The sequence below is a fragment of the Palaemon carinicauda genome, chromosome 28, assembly GCF_036898095.1.
Source record: "Palaemon carinicauda isolate YSFRI2023 chromosome 28, ASM3689809v2, whole genome shotgun sequence".
Lineage (NCBI taxonomy): Eukaryota > Metazoa > Arthropoda > Malacostraca > Decapoda > Palaemonidae > Palaemon > Palaemon carinicauda.
Window position 1 is genome coordinate 48,783,259 of NC_090752.1, and position 15,826 is coordinate 48,799,084.

A 15,826-nucleotide genomic window follows, 5' to 3' on the forward strand; every position below is an offset into this window, starting at 1 on the left:
GGCTGAAACTTCTAGAGAGCATGTACGTTATGTTTCTGCATACATAGAAGCCTTGAAATGATTTTCGATTTCTGAAGGTTGGTATGTCAAAACACCATGGCGGTCAGTCCCCTTAAGGACATGTTTGAAAAGATGTCCTAATCCTTTTCTCCAAATATCTAGTTTTGAAAATTTAAAAGCTTGTCTTGAAACAGTAAACTTGCAACATAACCAGTTTTTGTCAAAACTGTTATACTAGGACTGTAATAGTTTTAATATAGGTGATAGGTGTAAATGTCACGTGGCTAGAATGAAAGTGAAATTGGTAAAGAGAATGCTTTAAGTTGAAGACTGCTCAGATTCAGTTAATGTTATTCAGTAAAGGGTTTTGAAAAAAATTACTCAATGTTATTAGTTACTTAGCAGCTCTAAAATTTATGCCAATACTCTCCATCTTCACCTTATGTCTTATATCAATTTTATTTTGCTGAAATACTGGCCCAATTAGATTTTCCGCTGAAGGTGTATAACATGGATCAATTTTAAATAGTTTAGTAATTATGCTATTTTAACTGAATTTGTTGGTTATGCACAAAGATAATTGTTGTACCAGAGAAGATCCTAGCATTAAGTATAACCCAAGTTTCCAAAATAGTTTGGTTACCCTTTCTTACCATCCTACAGGTATTTGTAAGACTACATGAATTAGCAATGACAGAACTTCATGGGCGTATGGAGGAAAGAACACTTATTGATACTGCTGTATAATCCAATCGTGGATATGTTGAAGCTGACATTGAAGTAGTAAAGGTAAACTGTTTTTTTGACTTTAACTAAATGTAAGTTGGATTGTTTTTATAAATAATGCACATTAGCATTTATATATCCATGGCTGTTGTAATTTATATCTTCTTAGCTACATGGCTAATGAAGTATTTTGTATGAACTTTAAATTTAAACTTAGTCTTCAGAATATTCTAATAGAGCACAGTACTGCTATAGTGATATGTGCCTTAAATCTAATAAATTTTATTTGGTGGTTAATGATGTAGTGCACTTAGATCATTGCCATGTTAGTTGAATAATAGGAATGAATAAAATTCTCCTGTTGTGGAATTTTAGTATTTTGAGTTTTTGGGAAAAAGGTAATGATGCAGTTGCTGAAGTTCCAACCTTTGTTGGAAAAGCTGATTGCTAAAAGTCCTGGTGCCTTAAATGGCAAAGTGGATTTAAAGTTACATGTTAATTTGCAGGAGTTAGTTATCTTAATATTAGCTTTAAGGTACTCATTGCAATGCTGTCAGTCTAGCCTCTGCAATAATTTTGAATTGGTAATGAAATAATTTCTTTTCTCAGGAATATCAGATGATTTTATTACTATCCATTTTTTTTTTACATCCTTGTAAGGAAGCAAGCCATAGGTAAAGGAAGAACTGGCTATTGAATTTGTGAAATGGTGCGTTCGCAACAGTCTTTTCAAGGTGTAGTGAGGGGAGGGGGAGAGATGACTAACCTACTATCAGTAGCCAGTTCTTCACCGCTGGCTTTGACTTCCTTTGCAATGAGGCACTTAAGGAAATGTTGTATTGTGATAGTACCTGTATAGAGGAAAAACACCTAGGGTTGGTTTCTTTACTTTATTATATTATAATAGATTGGAAAGTCAGTGCTGTTAGGCTATTATATCATGCCTCATTCGGTTAAAGTCAAAAGGTTTGTTGTCAAGTCGGCTTAAAGGAGCTCATGTCAGGTGGTCATAATCATCCCCATCTTTGGTGCATACTTCAGAGCAGTAACACAACTTCTTAGTTTCTACTTTACCTCTTCCAAATTCCTTCCAAATTTACTAACTTCGCAAATTTTTACTTTATACTCGCCAGGCTATGACCCAAATTTACTTAGAAAAGAAAAGACACAGCTAGGAGTTTATAGTGCAGGATTTGAGTCATAAATAATTGGCAAATAAGTGATATACCCCGGGAAATTTCCTTCAAAATTAGTGCATTGCAGTATTGTAGGGGTAAAGTCATAATAAGAATGCAGTTCCATTTGGTGCGTGGTGCTTGGAAAATTGTATAAAAATGTGGTACAGTAGTTTGATTGCATCTTGGGTATACTATAGTAACGTGATGAATTAGTTCAACAGGAACTGAGCCATATCAAATAGTTTTACTCCTTGATTACCTTGACAATGGTTTGACAAAGGTAATATGGAAGGACGGTTACATGAACGATTAGCCTTTGAATTATTACTGGCATAAATGTGGTGGATTAAGTATACAGCATTTGAAACTTTTAGGTACAGTAACCTGAGATTAATTAATTCAACAGTAACTCTGGCTATATCAAATAGTATTACTTTTGATTACCTTGACAATAGTTTGACAAAGGTGGTAGTGGAAGGAGAGTCCCATGAAGAACAATTACCCTTGGAATTTTTAATGGCAAAAATGGGGTTAACAATATTTGACGTTGTTATATATTGAAATTTTTTCCGTAACCGAAATACAAACCACGCTATTTACATGGGGTATTACTTTCGGCGTAGCCGAAATGACGAGCCATTAGATTTTTAACGAGGGTTAACTACCCTCTTGCTAGCTAGCGAGGGGGTAGGGGAGGGGTAGCTATCTACCCCTCCCCCCTCACACCGGTGAACTGATTCACTTCGCTTTTGGCTCGGACGGTGTGCAGATGTGTCTGCTCCCGCCCTCGCATGGTAGCCATTAATGTTTTGTCTTTACTTAATTACTTACTTTTCTTATACTTAATATATATACTGTATAAACATTATGTTTATGTATATATTTGAGCATAGAAATACAGTAAGTTTCCTTTTCAGTGTTTGTGCTGTTTCTTTTCCCTCGGGGTTCCTGTTCGGAGTTCCCCCGGGGGAATGAATGTTAACTAATTATTTATTTTATTTTCACAGTTAACCATCTAGTGTTTCGTTTGCCTATTGTGCCAACGAAGCAGAGCTGTCCTGTTTGGGCCTGGGGAGTCTGCTGTTGCTGCCTAGGCCTTCGTCATGGGCGTGTTCCCTTCTCCTAGAAGTTCTCCCGTGACAACTGTCAGCTCCTTAGTTCATCTTAGAACGCTCAGGAGGTTCGCCTCCATGGGTGGGTAACTTCCCTTCCGAGGGAGGTTCCCTTCCCAGGTTTGAGTTTTTTTTCCCTTCAAGGGGGGGGGGGGGAAGACTTCTCTTACCTTTATAATTCCTGGTTGGGTTTTTCCTGGTCCTCGGGCGGTTATGCTCTTGGTGCTGAGCGACCGCTTTTGTAACCATGCTCAAGGGGCTGAGCGGTTGCAAGGCCGGACCATGGAATTCGTGCGACTATGCTCTTGGGGCTGAGTGGTCGCACTTGCAGCTACGCTCAAGGGGCTGAGCAGCTGCAGGAGCTCCTCTTCAGAGGATTACTCCTTATAGGTCAGCTTGCTGATCCAACGGCCCTAAGGGGGCCATCATCAGTTTCTTCTTGTCTCTTCTACGAAGTGTTCACCTCTCTCGTTCGCGAGAGAGGACACTCATAGAGACTCCTCTTTGGAGGACTCCCCCTGCTGTTGTTGCTGATGTTGCTGAAGGCTCAGTTCCCCCCTCCGAACATCCTTCGAGGGGGGCAGCTGAGTCCAACGGTCTCTCCTGCGAGTGCTTCTCCCCCTCGGGGGAATTCACTAACAGAGATTCCTCTTCGGAGGACTGATGATGGTGCTCCTGTCCGTGGTCGTCTTCATCTTTGCCTCCGACGTCCCCGCAGAGGATCCTCCTCGACGAGAGCAGACCGTTGCTGCTGCATCGCTAGAACTTTCGGCAGATCGTTCGCGATCTCCGACGCCTTCCAGACCTTCTTGTCTTCCATCTCCGTTCCTGGACGCAGATGCGCAGTGGGCGCCAACACACCTCGTTATCCAACAGGCACCAGTTCCTTCGGGGCAAAGGGCTTACCTCACAATGTGAGTAAGTCCCTTAAGTGCCAGGTTTTACCTGTGCAACCACGTTCTCCTGCGCGTGAGCGCAGTAGCGCGCAATCTCTCTCCTGCTGTGGGCCAGACTACTGCTGAGTCAACTCTCCAGTGATCTCCTGTAGCCGAGTCTCGCCATAGATCTCCTGATCGCCAGCGCTCACCTGCGCTTCTGAGACCTTCTGTGCGCCAGCACTCTTCAGCTCGCCAGCGCACATCTGCGCGCCATGTTCCTGCTATGCGCCATGCGCGCCAACGGTCTACTGAACGCCCACGATCGCCTGCGCGCCCTTTCCTGATGTGCGCAATGCGCGCCAACGTCGCCCACGCGCCCACGATCTTCGGATCTGGGCGCAGGCAAGGAGATTATTCTTCGCTGAACGCCCACGATAGCCTGCTCGCCAGTGCACATTTGCGTGCCCTTTCCTGATGTGCGCAATGCGCGCCAACGTTCGTCCTCGCGCCCACGATTTCCGGATCTGGGCGCAGGCAAGGAGATTATTCCTTCGCCTCCTCACCGACTATCACCTGCTCTCCCTCAGAGCTCGCCCACGCGTAAGCCATCGCCTGCGCACCATCACAGGTGAGACTTCAAGACTTGATCGAGTTTCTGCGCGCCCGCGCGCCCTCGAGAAGTCTCCTGTGCCCGCCCACGAGCGTTCGCCCTTGCGCGCAACCTCACCATCTGGTTCTGCACCCTCGCTGATTTCTTCTAGCCGCGCAACTGCGCGCCAACGATCTCCTGCGCGCCAGCCATCTCCTAAGCGCCCGTGCGATTCTTCGCCTGCGTGCAAGCGTTTTTCAACGCACCAACGCGCCCACGCTTCAGATCGCCGTAGGTCTCCTACGCACCCATGCGTTAACTCTCCAGTACGCGATCGCTCGCCAACGCGCCATCGCTCGCCAACGCGCCATCGCTCGCCAACGCGCCATCGCTCGCCAACGCGCCATCGCTCGCCAACGCGCCATCGCTCGCCAACGCGCCATCGCTCGCCAACGCGCCATCGCTCGCCAACGCGCCATCGCTCGCCAACGCGCCATCGCTCGCCAACGCGCCATCGCTCGCCAACGCGCCATCGCTCGCCAACGCGCCATCGCTCGCCAACGCGCCATCGCTCGCCAACGCGCCATCGCTCGCCAACGCGCCATCGCTCGCCAACGCGCCATCGCTCGCCAACGCGCCATCGCTCGCCAACGCGCCATCGCCCGCCAACGTGCCATTGCCCGCCAACGAGCCATCGCTCGCCAAAACACGCCATTGCTCGCCAACGCGCCATCGCTCGCCAATGCGCCATCGCTCGCCAACGCGCCATCGCTCGCCTACGCGCCATCGGTCTCCCGGCCGCCAGCACTCGCCCTTACACCTGCGCTCACCCTCACCTGCGCGCCCACGCGCACTTTCATCTGCGTGCCCTCGCGCCCACTCGCCTGCGCGCCCACGCGCCCTTTCGCTTGCGCGCAGAAACCACCAATTTTACCATCGCGCGAGCGCCAGTGCTATTTCGACCGCGATTCCCGTCGGGTTTCGCAACACGGGCAACCTGGCGAGTCTTCTGGAGCGCGTACTTCCAGATCATCGTCGTCACGATCTCCACTTCGTAAACGCAGAGCAGCGCCGTGCAGGAGCAGGAAGAATCTTCAGAGAGGTCTGGGCAACGTTGTTCTCCTTTCCAGGCAGGCCCCGTCATCTCTACTCCTCAGGATCACCCGATCCCCTTCCCGCCAGCGGGAGTCGCTGACACTGCGTCTGTCAGCCGTCAGCAGAGGAGGTACTTCGAGATTATGGGGGAGCCTGGTTTAGCTCTGCCTCTCCACCATTCCATGGAAGGGCTTACCAGGTAAATTTCTCTCGAGAAATTCTCCCCCCGGCAGGTGACATTCTCGGCTTCGGAGATCTTGAGCCAGGAGAAGGCCGCAAAGTGTGCCGTGCAGGTGGCCGGTCGTCTGGCTTGGATCTCTGGGCATCCTGTTGCGATCCGAGGACTTGTCCAAGGAGAGAACCAGGAAGGCCATGGAACTTTCCTCCTCTCGGGCACGAGCACCATCGATTTCCGGCTCACCAAGTTTCGAACTTGTGGGCAAACTCGATGTTGAAGCATTGAGATGCAGTGACCGAGAGGTTCCTCTCGAAAGTCCCAATCGTAGATGTCGGCAAGCTCAGACACACTTCCATGCTTGGAAAGAGCTTGTTTGAGCCCAAGGATGTGGGACGGACAGCTGAGAGGTGGAGGAAATCGAATCACGATTCGCTCCTCCAAAAGGCGCTTACATCCAGACCCTACAAGCCTCCAGCGCCTCAACAACAACAGCCTCGTCAGCCTAGGACATCGGAACCGGCTCCGGCAGCAAAGACAAAGGTGTCTAAACAGCAGCCCCCTCCTATCAGGGACAAGAGGGACGGGAAGTCCTCCTGGGGAGGCAATAATCCTAGAGGGAGCAGCCGAGGCCGCAAACGCTAGGATTGGCACCCCCCCTGCATGTCCCCCAGTGGGGGGATGCCTAAAGTTGCGCGTTCAGGTGGCAGCATTCGGGGCCGATTCTTGCACGATCTCCGTGATCAGCCAAGGATATCGCGTCCCGTTCATAACATCTCTACCTCCCCTGACAGCGAATCCAGTGTCGCTGAGCTCCTATGCCTTGGGATCGGCAAAGGGTCTAGCCCTTCGGGCAGAATTCGAGACCATGCTCTAAAAGGATGCTCTCCAAAAGGTCGTAGATGGCTCCCCCCGGCTTCTTCAGTCAACTCTTTCTTGTAAAGAAGGCATCTGAAGGCTGGAGACCCGTCATCAGCTCTGAACAAGTTTGTCAAACAAACTTTGATCAGACTTGTAGTGAGACCACAAGGCTTCAGGTGCACACTGGATCTGAAGGTCGGGTACTTCCAGATCCCAATCCATCCGTCTTCCAGGAAGTACTTGAAATTCAGCCTAAACAACAAGATCTACCAGTTCAAGGTGCTGTGTTTCGATCTCTCCACAGCACCGCAGGTGTTCACCAGAATGTTCACCCTGATATCTTTGTGGCCACACAGGATCGGCATCCGTCTCCTTCGCCATCTGGATGACTGGCTAACCCTGGCAGTCTCGGAATCGGCCCTTCTTCGACACCGAGACAAGCCTCTGGGACTTTGCCAACATCTAGGGATCATGGTAAATCTCGAGAAGTCTTCTCTGCTCCCATCCCAACAACTGGGATATTTAGGCATGATATGAGACACCAGTCTCCACAAAGCCTTCCCATCAAACGACAGGATAGCACGCTTCGCTGGAGGGTTGGGGAGGTCACTCCCACCAAAAACAGGCTCAAGGAACATGGTCTCCCCTATTCAAGACGTTTCACATCAACATCTTGGAGGCCATGGCGGTCCTTTTAACTCTGAAGAAACTCTCCCCGCCTCCCTCGATCCATATTCGTCTAACCCTGGACAACTCGGTGGTAGTTCGATGTCTCAATCGCCAAGGCTCAAGATCGCCCCAGATAAATCAGGTGCTTCTCCCAATCTTCCGTCTGGCAGAGAAGAAGAAATGGCACCTGTCTGCAGTTCATCTACAAGGATTCCGCAACGTGACGGTGGACGCTCTATCTCGAACAAGCCCGATAGAGTCGGAATGGTCTCTAGACGCAAGATCCTTCTCCTTCATCTCTCACCAAGTCCCAGAACTTCAGATCGATCTCTTCGCAACGAGCGACAACAATCAACTTCCTCGATATGTGGCCCCGTACGAGGACCCCAAGGCAGAAGCAGTGGACGCCATGTCACTGGATTGGAACAGATGGTCCAGGATCTACCTGTTCCCTCCCACCAACCTTCTGCTAAAAGTGGTCTCCAAACTGAGAACCTTAAAGGAACAGCGGCCCTAGTGGCTCCCAAGTGGCCCCGGAGCAACTGGTACCCCCTAGTCCTGGAGCTACAACCCACGCTGATCCCTCTCCCGGGCCCAGTTCTATCCCAGCAAGTACAGAAGTCGACTGTCTTCGCTTCATCATCGAAAGTCAGGGACCTTCATCTCATGATTTTCTCTCCCTAGCCGCGAAGAAAAGGTTTGGGATCTCGAAGAAAAGTCTAGACTTCCTCGAGGAATACAAGACCGAATCCACACGACGGCTATACGAATCATCCTGGAGAAAATGGGTCTCATTTGTCAAGGCAAAAAATCCTACGGAAATCACCATCGATTTTTGCATGTCCTTCTTCATTCACCTTCATGGACAGGGCTTGGCAGCCAACACGATTTCTACTTGCAAATCGGCCTTGACTAGACCACTACTGTACGCCTTCCAGATTGATCTGTCCAGCGACATCTTCAATAAACTGCCGAAGGCATGCGCTCGTCTACGCCCAGCACCCCCACCAAAACCTATCTCCTGGTCCCTGGACAAGGTGCTCCATTTTGCCTCCAATTTGGACAACGATTCGTGCCCTCTCAAGGATCTGACTCAAAAGGTTATATTTCTTTTGCTCTTGCCTCAGGAGCCCGAGTCAGCGAAATAGTGGCATTATCAAGGGACGAGGGTCACATTCTGTTTACAGACTCGGGAGACCTTACCCTCTTCCCGGATCCGACGTTTCTTGCTAAAAACGAACTACCCACCAAAAGATGGGGCCCTTGGAGAATCTGCCCCCTGAAAGAAGATGCCTCTCTATGTCCAGTAGAGAGCCTCAAGGTCTATCTTCGTAGAACTTCTGACTTTGGTGGAGGCCAACTCTTCAAAGGAGAAACATCGGGTAGCGACCTGTCACTGAAACAACTAAGAGCGAAAATCACCTACTTCATTTGCAGAGCGGATCCTGACAGTACACCCGCAGGTCATGATCCTAGAAAAGTCGCATCGTCTCTGAATTTCTTTCAGAGCATGAATTTCGAAAGCCTCAAGAGTTTCACAGGCTGGAAATCCTCGCGTGTTTTCTTCAAGCATTACGCGAAATAAGTGCATGAAGTCAAATATTTTGTGGTAGCCGCAGGTAGTGTTATGAAACCTGCACCTAACTCTGCATAGAACAGTGAGTTACTTGGGACTCTAACTCCTCGGGGTGCCTATGTTGACCCTCGTGTGATACGTAGTGAATTCAGAGACACTTAGTGTTTTTCATAGACTGTTCTTTTCTCAAGGTGAAATGTCATAGTTGTCACTTGAGTGCCGCATGCCTAGAGCATGATGTGTTTTCCTTTTTAAAGACTGATGCTCCTCTGGAACCTGTGCCTTCTAATAATTTGAAATTTTCTTTCAGATTCAAGAGCAAAGTCTTTCATTACTATGTACATTATAATTTATTATAAATTACCTTTACATCCTTTATTGCATTTATTTACCATATTCTGCAATTGTGAAATAAAATTTCTATTTTATTTACTTGTGCGTCTCAATCCGCTCCTATTTATACTATGAAATACATGGTTGTCATAGTTTCATTATCCCCTCCTTTTTCTTTATAAAAAACGATGAAGATAATTGGTTCAATCCATATTATATACTCACCTATGCTCTGTAATATTCCTAACTGAATACTTACTTGCGCCATACCTTCGAGACCAGACCGTTCTCTTTTACAATATACAGTGCCTAACCACCACTTGTCTGTCATTGAGAATGTTCCTATATGAATAGCAACCATTCTGTCTTGTCTCCGAGTTCTTCACGTTCTCCCCGCAAGGTGGGTAGCCCTTCAAGAACCACTTTGATCCTCAGCATGGTCCGTTGGGACTTCTCTGCCAAGGGGGGCAGGAAGTTTCAGCCCCACGGAACCTCTATCAAGATTACCATGCTTACTCTATTCAAAGCCCTCGGCACTTACACTACAAGGGGAAAATCTACCACGATACATTGATTTGATTCTCTGGTATTCTTCCATCAGGACGCCATGGCTTGAGCCCAAAAAACGGATTTTGAGCGAAGCGAAAAATCTATTTTTGGGTGAGATAGCCATGGCGTCCTGATGGACCCTCCCTGCTACTTCGTCCAGCCTTTCAGGTCCCACCCTGTCCTGCTGTATCATGGTGATCGGCAAGCAACTGGCTTCAGGATGAGGACGGACGTGACGTCATTTAGCAATGGCGCCCGTTTGTTTACGTTTCGAGTACCAAAAGTAGCCACGGACGAGATTAGCTGTGGAACGGCTCCACAGCTATTCTCCGCCCCTCCACATTGAAGTGTTAACTCTATGTGGGGTGCAGATAGCTATGTGGCGCGTTAATACATGTGTCCCCTGTTGATATACGATGTCTTAAAGGGAAACCTTTAGGATACTCGCTCCAGAAGTTAGAATTCTGTGATAACCTGTGGTTAAATTCTCTGGGAATATCTAGTAGTTATTTACCCAAGGAAGCTACCAAAAAGGAACATTCCATCAGGACGCCATGGCTATCTCACCCAAAAATAGATTTTTCGCTTCGCTCAAAATCCGTTTTCTGCCCTTATAGATGCTCTTACTTTTCATCCTCCTACTTTCCTTTACCTCCTAACTTCATTCTTGCTGTCCCTCTAATTCAAAACATGTATTGCATTTATTGGACTTTCCCCTGTTAAACTTGGTTGCTGAACCCCTGTGCTGGATTTTATAGCCCCAATATCAGAAACCAACTTAAACAACATAGCTTTCCCATATTCACTCAATGGTGTCTGGCATTTATTAGCCATCGAGGAACAGTGTGTGTAGTGTATATTGAAATATTCAGTTGGTCAGAAATCCCTGTAGCTTTATCAACTTGTGTATTAAAGGTTGATAGGATACTGCGCTAGGTTCTAGATTATGAAAGTAGGTAAAGAACTTTGAGGAATAATGTTGAAACTTGTAAGTTGGGGAGCTAGCGACTTAAACATAACTACAGTAAACGGTTAAAGCCCCTAGTAGACTTTTGGCAATAAGGTGGTTTTGTTTACTGTTTAGCCCAGTAATCTCAACGGTATTTTAATGAAATTAGAGACCATGAAACTAAATTTCCAACAGAATAACCTTTTCTCCGGTAAATATTGTGCTTTCAACGAATTTGACCTTTATTTCCATCGCAAATAAACCGTTCCTCCGTTATCCCCCCCCGCTCCTTCTCGATGGACATGGGGGAAATAGGAAAACGTGATTATTCAAAACTTTAGAGATTCCTGAAAAGCCTTAGAACCTAACTAATCCACCTAACCTAGTAGTTTCCAGGTCACAGATCTAACCAGTAGGGCAAGCTCCAAAACCCCTCTTCCCAGGTCATAAACCTGCCCAGGTAACAGACCTAGTGGGGGTCAAGCCCCCTGGATCCCCTTATCCAGGTCATAAACTCTAAAAGTAAATCGCAAATAATTCATAACCTGATAATTGTCATGTCTTTTTTTTTTTTCTTGGCAATCTTCACAATAGAGTTGAAATAAAAAGATATGTTGGTCATCCTAAAAAGATAACTCAGAATTGCACTTAGGACACTTTACAATCAAGATTGGATACATTTGGTTTATAAAATGTTGCCTTATCAAAAACGTGAAATTAATATTTAAGCGGAATAGGGTGCTAATATTTTGTATTTTTTTTGTGGATTTCTTTGTGTGTCCCAGAGAATAATTTATAGAGAAGAAATGGTTAGTTTTACCATTATTTATAGTCGCCAGTAAATTTTTCCCAGCCTACTGGGTGGCCTCATTACCGTTGGATATATTAGGGTATGTCTTGGTAACTTTATTTGCAAGAGAAATGGTAATTTTCGAAGAAAATTGCAGTTTTTATATATGGAACTACATTCCTGTATTAGTAAAGCTGCTTCCATGTTTATTATACTGGTATTTTTTTTTTTAGAGAACCGGACCCACCAGGGTTCTGCTTGGTACAACAGCTCAGAGGGATTTGTGTGTGCTGTTGAGTTTAAATAAGAGGGCTGTTTATGCTATATGGAAAATGAAATATGCGAATTGCGTATTTTACAGCATGAGAAAGACGATGGTTGTGGATGCTATAGAACACAGGAAAATCGAGGGTTTTGTGATGTATAGCAGAGGAGAGATTCAGGTAATGTGCACTGTGGAGCACAAGAAAAATTAGGGTGCAAAGTGCTGTAGAATAAAGGAAAGATTAGGGTTGTGCATGCTATAGAGCATCGGAAAGATTCAGGTTGTGTGATGTGTCATGTAGAGCACAGGAAAGATGAGGTTGTGTGTGCTGTAGAGCACAGAAAAAATGAGGGTTATGTGCGGCAGAAACATAGTAAAGACGAAGGTTTGGGTGTACCGTAGAGCACAGGAAAGAAGAGCGTTGTATGTGCTGTAGAGCACAGGAAAAACGAGGGTTGGGTGTGCTGGAGAGCACAGGAAAGACAAGGGTAATAGGTTTGGGTGTGCTTTAGAGCGCAGGAAAGACGAGGGTTGGGTGTGCTGGAGAGCACAGGAAAGACGAGGGTTGGGTGTGCTGGAGAGCACAGGAAAGACTAGGGTATGAGGTTTGGGTGTGCTTTAGAGCGCAGGAAAGACGAGGGTTGGGTGTTCTGGAGAGCACAGGAAAGACTAGGGTATGAGGTTTGGGTGTGCTTTAGAGCGCAGTAAAGACGAGGGTTGGGAGTGCTAGAGAGCACAGGAAAGACGAGGGTTAGGTGTGCTGGAGAGCACAGGAAAGACGAGAGTTGGGTGTGCTGGAGAGCACAGGAAAGACAAGGGTATGAGGTTTGGGTGTGCTTTAGAGCGCAGGAAAGACGAGGGTTGGGTGTTCTGGAGAGCACAGGAAAGACGAGGGTTGGGTGTGCTGGAGAGCACAGGAAAGACGAGGGTTGGGTGTGCTGGAGAGCACAGGAAAGACAAGGGTATGAGGTTGGGGTGTGCTTTAGAGCGCAGGAAAGACGAGGGTTGGGTGTGCTGGAGAGCACAGGAAAGACGAGGGTTGGGTGTGCTGGAGAGCACAGGAAAGACAAGGGTATGAGGTTTGGGTGTGCTTTAGAGCGCAGGAAAGACGAGGGTTGGGTGTGCTGGAGAGCACAGGAAAGACGAGGGTTGGGTGTGCTGGAGAGCACAGGAAAGACGAGGGTTGGGTGTGCTGGAGAGCACAGGAAAGACAAGGGTATGAGGTTTGGGTGTGCTTTAGAGCACAGGAAAGACAAGGGTACGAGGTTTGGGTGTGCTTTAGAGTGCAGGAAAGACAAGGGTTGGGTGTGCTGGAGAGCACAGGAAAGACGAGGATTGGGTGTGCTGGAGAGTACAGGAAAGACGAGGGTTGGGTGAGCTGGAGAGCACAGGAAAGACAAGGGTACGAGGTTTGGGTGTGCTTTAGAGCACAGGAAAGACAAGGGTACGAGGTTTGGGTGTGCTTTAGAGTGCAGGAAAGACAAGGGTTGGGTGTGCTGGAGAGCACAGGAAAGACGAGGGTTGGGTGTGCTGGAGAGCACAGGAAAGACAAGGGTATGAGGTTTGGGTGTGCTTTAGAGCACAGGAAAGACAAGGGTACGAGGTTTGGGTGTGCTTTAGAGTGCAGGAAAGACAAGGGTTGGGTGTGCTGGAGAGCACAGGAAAGACGAGGATTGGGTGTGCTGGAGAGTACAGGAAAGACGAGGGTTGGGTGTGCTGGAGAGCACAGGAAAGACAAGGGTACGAGGTTTGGGTGTGCTTTAGAGCACAGGAAAGACAAGGGTACGAGGTTTGGGTGTGCTTTAGAGTGCAGGAAAGACAAGGGTTGGGTGTGCTGGAGAGCACAGGAAAGACGAGGGTTGGGTGTGCTGGAGAGCACAGGAAAGACAAGGGTATGAGGTTTGGGTGTGCTTTAGAGCGCAGGAAAGACGAGGGTTGGGTGTTCTGGAGAGCACAGGAAAGACGAGGGTTGGGTGTGCTGGAGAGCACAGGAAAGACGAGGGTTGGGTGTGCTGGAGAGCACAGGAAAGACAAGGGTATGAGGTTTGGGTGTGCTTTAGAGCGCAGGAAAGACGAGGGTTGGGTGTGCTGGAGAGCACAGGAAAGATGAGGGTTGGGTGTGCTGGAGAGCACAGGAAAGACGAGGGTTGGGTGTGCTGGAGAGCACAGGAAAGACAAGGGTATGAGGTTTGGGTGTGCTTTAGAGCACAGGAAAGACGAGGGTTGGGTGTGCTGGAGAGCACAGGAAAGACGAGGGTTAGGTGTGCTGGAGAGCACAGGAAAGACAAGGGTATGAGGTTTGGGTGTGCTTTAGAGCGCAGGAAAGACGAGGGTTGGGTGTGCTGGAGAGCACAGGAAAGACGAGGGTTGGGTGTGCTGGAGAGCACAGGAAAGACAAGGGTATGAGGTTTAGGTGTGCTTTAGAACACAGGAAAGACGAGGGTTGGGTGTGCTGGAGAGCACAGGAAAGACGAGGGTTGGGTGTGCTGGAGGGCACAGGAAAGACAAGGGTATGAGGTTTGGGTGTGCTTTAGAGCGCAGGAAAGACGAGGGTTGGGTGTGCTGGAGGGCACAGGAAAGACAAGGGTATGAGGTTTGGGTGTGCTTTAGAGTGCAGGAAAGACGAGGGTTGGGTGGGCTGGAGAGCACAGGAAAGACGAGGGTTGGGTGTGCTGGAGAGCACAGGAAAGACAAGGGTATGAGGTTTGGGTGTGCTTTAGAGCGCAGGAAAGACGAGGGTTGGGTGTGCTGGAGAGCACAGGAAAGACGAGGGTTGGGTGTGCTGGAGAGCACAGGAAAGACAAGGGTATGAGGTTTAGGTGTGCTTTAGAACACAGGAAAGACGAGGGTTGGGTGTGCTGGAGAGCACAGGAAAGACGAGGGTTGGGTGTGCTGGAGGGCACAGGAAAGACAAGGGTATGAGGTTTGGGTGTGCTTTAGAGCGCAGGAAAGACGAGGGTTGGGTGTGCTGGAGGGCACAGGAAAGACAAGGGTATGAGGTTTGGGTGTGCTTTAGAGTGCAGGAAAGACGAGGGTTGGGTGTGCTGGAGGGCACAGGAAAGACAAGGGTATGAGGTTTGGGTGTGCTTTAGAGCGCAGGAAAGACGAGGGTTGGGTGTGCTGGAGGGCACAGGAAAGACAAGGGTATGAGGTTTGGGTGTGCTTTAGAGCGCAGTAAAGACGAGGGTTGGGAGTGCTGGAGGGCACAGGAAAGACAAGGGTATGAGGTTTGGGTGTGCTTTAGAGCGCAGGAAAGACGAGGGTTGGGTGTGCTGGAGGGCACAGGAAAGACAAGGGTATGAGGTTTGGGTGTGCTTTAGAGTGCAGGAAAGACGAGGGTTGGGTGTGCTGGAGGGCACAGGAAAGACAAGGGTATGAGGTTTGGGTGTGCTTTAGAGCGCAGGAAAGACGAGGGTTGGGTGTGCTGGAGGGCACAGGAAAGACAAGGGTATGAGGTTTGGGTGTGCTTTAGAGTGCAGGAAAGACGAGGGTTGGGTGTGCTGGAGGGCACAGGAAAGACAAGGGTATGAGGTTTGGGTGTGCTTTAGAGCGCAGGAAAGACGAGGGTTGGGTGTGCTGGAGGGCACAGGAAAGACAAGGGTATGAGGTTTGGGTGTGCTTTAGAGCGCAGGAAAGACGAGGGTTGGGAGTGCTGGAGAGCACAGGAAAGACGAGGGTTGGGTGTGCTGGAGAGCACAGGAAAGACAAGGGTACGAGGTTTGGGTGTGCTTTAGAGCGCAGGAAAGACGAGGGTTGGGTGTGCTGGAGAGCACAGGAAAGACGAGGGTTGGGTGTGCTGGAGAGCACAGGAAAGACGAGGGTTGGGTGTGCTGGAGGGCACAGGAAAGACAAGGGTATGAGGTTTGGGTGTGCTTTAGAGCGCAGGAAAGACGAGGGTTGGGTGTGCTGGAGGGCACAGGAAAGACGAGGGTTGGGTGTGCTGGAGGGCACAGGAAAGACAAGGGTATGAGGTTTGGGTGTGCTTTAGAGCGCAGGAAAGACGAGGGTTGGGTGTGCTGGAGAGCACAGGAAAGACGAGGGTTGGGTGTGCTGGAGGGCACAGGAAAGACAAGGGTATGAG

The 15,826-nt window shown here is 48.6% G+C and overlaps 1 long non-coding RNA gene across 1 annotated transcript in view; it reads left to right on the top strand.

The window, feature by feature from the left end:
- Window positions 1–15,826, top strand: part of LOC137622019 (uncharacterized) — a 46,451-nt gene that overhangs the window by 18,113 nt on the left and 12,512 nt on the right. Inside the window, exon 2 of the long non-coding RNA XR_011040324.1 lies at window positions 664–789. This is a non-coding gene — a long non-coding RNA (uncharacterized lncRNA). The remainder of the gene's footprint in view (window positions 1–663; window positions 790–15,826) is intronic.